At 58.4% G+C, this 4,944-nt stretch overlaps 1 protein-coding gene across 1 annotated transcript in view; it reads left to right on the forward strand.

The window, feature by feature from the left end:
- The first annotated feature begins 4,569 nt into the window (after nucleotides 1–4,569).
- Nucleotides 4,570–4,944, forward strand: part of LOC309554241 (placenta-specific gene 8 protein-like) — a 44,516-nt gene continuing 44,141 nt past the window's right edge. The window contains exon 1 of the mRNA XM_082255878.1: nucleotides 4,570–4,586. The gene's annotated coding sequence lies outside the window, so the exon portion shown is untranslated. The remainder of the gene's footprint in view (nucleotides 4,587–4,944) is intronic.

Here is a 4,944-nt window from a genome sequence, read left to right on the forward strand (position 1 = left end):
TTATATCACTAGAGGGGTCACCGGCAGGAGGGAGGAGGTCCTGATTCCTCTATATAGATCTTTATATAACTAAAGGGGTCACCAGAGGGAGGACGGAGCTCCTGATTCCTCTATATAGATCTTATATCACTAGAGGGGTCACCAGCAGGAGGAAGGAGGTCCCGATTCCTCTATATAGATCTTTATATCAATAGAGGGGTCACCAGAGGGAGGAAGGAGGTCCTGATTCCTCTATATAGATCTTTATATCACTAGAGGGGTCACCAGAGGAGAAAGAAGGTCCTGATTCCTATATATAGATCTTTATATCACTAGAGGGATCACCAGCAGAAGGAAGGAGGTCCTGATTCCTCTATATAGATCTTTATATCGATAGAGGGAAAGGGAATACATGAAACCTTTAAATACATGAAAGGGGTGAATAAGGTTCAGGGGGGCAGGAGTTTCAATATGAAGCCAAGATCAAGAACACAGATAAATGACCTCCAACTAGGAGGAGGATTTTCAAATGATTTCAAAGGGCAGACTCAAAAGATCGCTTGGTCTTATTTCTGCCACCACTTTTCTATGTTTCTATAGTATTGCAGGCTGTGATACCTTTAGTGTCAGTGAGTGCATTCTGTTTTTCGGTTGCTACCTGTGTCCAAATTGGGAACCTTTGGGCTCTGACATTTTGCAAGAATGCTGGCTGATTGCCAAGGACACACAATGGATGTGAGCTACCTCCCTTGCCCTGATCCTTCAGGACCTCCTTTCATGGAACAGACTCTCAGAAACTCCTTCCTTGGCTGCCTCCCTTGCCCTGGACTCTCAGGACATCCTTCCATGGTGGCCTCCCTTGCCCCAGACTCTCAGGACCTCCTTCCATGGTGGCCTCCCTTGCCCTGTACTCTCAGGACATCCTTCCATGGTGGCCTCCCTTGCCCCAGACTCTCAGGACCTCCTTCCATGGTGGCCTCCCTTGCCCTGTACTCTCAGGACCTCCTTCCATGGTGGCCTCCCTTGCCCTGGACTCTCAGGACCTCCTTCCATGGCGGTGTGTCTCTGTACGTGCGAGTCTATGGTTCTGTGTCTCTATTTGTGTATTTAGCATGGTGTCTAATTTATTATTATTATATAGGATTTATTTAGCGCCAACAGTTTACGCAGCGCTTTACAACTTGAGCGTAGACAGTACAACTACAATACACTTCAATACAGGAGGAATCAGAGGGCCCTGCTCATCAGAGCTTACAATCTAAGAGATATATTTGTGTTACAGATGAAGCTGAGATTTATTTTTGTCCTGGCAGGAAGCGCAGTATTTGTCTGTGAACACAGTGGTCTGGGAGGAGAGAGGGGTGGAGGGGGGGGGGGGGGGGTGGAGATCTGGGAAACTGAAAAGTTTGGGAAACGAAAGTCATTGCAGTCACAGATCCTCGCACACCCTGTGTTCCCCCCACCACAGCACCAGGTAAGAGGCATGATATTACTTATAACTAGTCATATCATATTGCAGGCTGTGATACCTTTAGTGTCAGTGAGTGCATTCTGTTTTTCGGTGCCCAAATTTGGAACCTTTGGGCTTTGGGGGGTAAGGGTGGAAGAGGGTGGAAGGGGGTGGAGGGGGTGGAGGGGGATCTGAGTGGAGGGGGGTGGAGGAGGGTCTGGGTGGAGGGTGGAAGGGGGTGTAGGGGGATCTGAGTGGAGGGGGTGGAGGAGGGTCTGGGTGGAGGAGGGTGGAGGGGGTGGAGGGGGATCTGAGTGGAGGGGGGAGGAGGAGCTTCTGGGTGGAGGAGGGTGGAAGGGGGTGGAGGGGGTGGAGGGGGATCTGAGTGGAGGGGGGTGGAGGAGGGTCTGGGTGGAGGAGGGTGGAAGGGGGTGGAGGGAGATCTGAGTGGAGGGAGGTGGAGGAGGGTCTGGGTGGAGGAGGGTGGAAGGGGGTGGAGGGGGATCTGAGTCGAGGGGGGTGGAGGGGGATCTGAGTGGAGGGGGGTGGAGGAGGATCTGGGTGGAGGAGGGTGGAAGGGGGTGGAGGAGGATCAGGGTGGAGGGGGGTGGAGGGGGATCTGAGTGAAGGAGTGTGGAAGAGGATCAGGGTGGAGGGGGATCTGGGTGGAGGGGGGTGGAGGGGGATCAGGGTGAAGGGGGTGGAGGGGGATCAGGGTGAAGGGGGGTGGAGGGGGATCAGGGTGAAGGGGGGTGGAGGGGGATCTGGGTGAAGGGGGGTGGAGGGGGATCAGGGTGAAGGGGGGTGGAGGGGGATCTGGGTGAAGGAGGGTGGACGAGGATCAGGGTGGTGGGGGGATTTGGGTGGAGGGGGATCTAGGTGGAGGAGGATCTGGGTGGAGGGGGTGGAGGGGGGTGGAGGAGGATCTGGGTGGAGGAGGTGGATCAGGGTGGAGATGGGTGAAGGGGGATGGAGGAGGATCTGGGTGAAGGGGGGTGGAGGGGGATCAGGGTGAAGGGGGGTGGAGGGGAATCTGGGTGAAGGAGGGTGGACAAGGATCAGGGTGGAGGGGGATCTGGGTGGAGGGGGGTGGAGGAGGATCTGGGTGGAGGGGGATCAGGGTGGAGATGGGTGAAGGGGGATGGAGGAGGATCTGGGTGAAGGGGGATGGAGGGGGATCTGGGTGGAGGGGGGTGGAGGAGGATCTGGGTGGAGGGGGATCAGGGTGGAGATGGGTGAAGGGGGATGGAGGAAGATCTGGGTGAAGGGGGATGGAGGGGGATCTGGGTGGAGGGGGGTGGAGGAGGATCTGGGTGGAGGGGGATCAGGGTGGAGATGGGTGAAGGGGGATGGAGGAGGATCTGGGTGAAGGGGGATGGAGGGGGATCTGAGTGGAGGGGGGTGGAGGAGGGTCTGGGTGGAGTAGGGTGGAGTAGGGTGGAGGGGGTGGAGGGGGATCTGAGTGGAGGGGGGAGGAGGAGCTTCTGGGTGGAGGAGGGTGGAAGGGGGTGGAGGGGGTGGAGGGGGATCTGAGTGGAGGGGGGTGGAGGAGGGTCTGGGTGGAGGAGGGTGGAAGGGGGTGGAGGGAGATCTGAGTGGAGGGAGGTGGAGGAGGGTCTGGGTGGAGGAGGGTGGAAGGGGGTGGAGGGGGATCTGAGTCGAGGGGGGTGGAGGGGGATCTGAGTGGAGGGGGGTGGAGGAGGGTCTGGGTGGAGGAGGGTGGAAGGGGGTGGAGGAGGATCAGGGTGGAGGGGGGTGGAGGGGGATCTGAGTGAAGGAGTGTGGAAGAGGATCAGGGTGGAGGGGGATCTGGGTGGAGGGGGGGGAGGGGGATCAGGGTGAAGGGGGTGGAGGGGGATCAGGGTGAAGGGGGGTGGAGGGGGATCAGGGTGAAGGGGGGTGGAGGGGGTTCTGGGTGAAGGGGGTTGGAGGGGGATCAGGGTGAAGGGGGGTGGAGGGGGATCTGGGTGAAGGAGGGTGGACGAGGATCAGGGTGGTGGGGGATTTGGGTGGAGGGGGATCTAGGTGGAGGAGGATCTGGGTGGAGGGGGTGGAGGGGGGTGGAGGAGGATCTGGGTGGAGGAGGTGGAGGGGGATCAGGATGGAGATGGGGTGAAGGGGGATGGAGGAGGATCTGGGTGAAGGGGGGTGGAGGGGGATCAGGGTGAAGGGGGGTGGAGGGGGATCTGGGTGAAGGAGGGTGGACGAGGATCAGGGTGGAGGGGGATTTGGGTGGAGGGGGGTGGAGGGGGGTGGAGGAGGATCTGGGTGGAGGGGGATCAGGGTGGAGATGGGTGAAGGGGGATGGAGGAGGATCTGGGTGAAGGGGGATGGAGGGGGATCTGGGTGGAGGGGGGTGGAGGAGGATCTGGGTGGAGGGGGATCAGGGTGGAGATGGGTGAAGGGGGATGGAGGAGGATCTGGGTGAAGGGGGATGGAAGGGGATCTGGGTGGAGGGGGGTGGAGGAGGGATCTGGGTGGAGGGGGATCAGGGTGGAGATGGGTGAAGGGGGATGGAGGAGGATCTGGGTGAAGGGGGATGGAGGGGGATCTGGGTGGAGGGGGGTGGAGGAGGATCTGGGTGGAGGGGGATCAGGGTGGAGATGGGTGAAGGGGGATGGAGGAGGATCTGGGTGAAGGGGGATGGAGGGGGATCTGGGTGGAGGGGGGTGGAGGAGGATCTGGGTGGAGGGGGATCAGGGTGGAGATGGGTGAAGGGGGATGGAGGAGGATCTGGGTGAAGGGGGATGGAGGGGGATCTGAGTGGAGGGGGTGGAGGAGGGTCTGGGTGGAGTAGGGTGGAGTAGGGTGGAGGGGGTGGAGGGAGATCTGAGTGGAGGGGGGTGGAGGGGGATCTGGGTGAAGGAGGGTGGATGAGGATCAGGATGGAGGGGATTTGGGTGGAGGGGGATCTGAGTGGAGGGGGGTGGAGGAGGATCTGGGTGGAGGGTGGTGGAGGAGGATCAGGGTGGAGGGGGGTGGAGGGGGATCTGGGTGGAGATGGGTGAAAGGGGGTGGAGGGGGATCTGGGAAACAGTCTCAGGAAATGTGATGTAAAGTTTGGGAAACGAAAGTTAGTGCAGTCACAGATCCTCGCACACCCTTCCCCCCCCCTCCCCCCACACCCACACCACACCACACACAGACTCAGCACCCGGTAAGAGGCATGATATTACTTATAACTCCGCTTACAAAACAATTTTTCTATTCCACCAACACTCCAACCTTTAGATTCTGTAGCCCACTGCATCCTTTTCTAAAAGGGAGTCTCACTTCTCTTGCTGCATTCCCTACAATGGAAAACAAATGCAAGTCTGAGGGCCCCGTCTACCAGTGCGAGAAGCTGCTGGGGGATGGAGAGCTCAGTTTTGGGACTCTCCTTTGCCCATTTTTAGCATTTTCTTTTTTTTTTTTTAAGTTCCCACTGCGGGAAGAATAACGACTCCGTACCTTAGGCTATGCAGAGTACTTCCAGAGAGCGAAGGGTCACACGTTTGCCCCTGATGTCTCAATAA

Source organism: Pelophylax lessonae (assembly GCF_965119305.1).
Source record: "Pelophylax lessonae genome assembly, chromosome: 4".
NCBI lineage: Eukaryota > Metazoa > Chordata > Amphibia > Anura > Ranidae > Pelophylax > Pelophylax lessonae.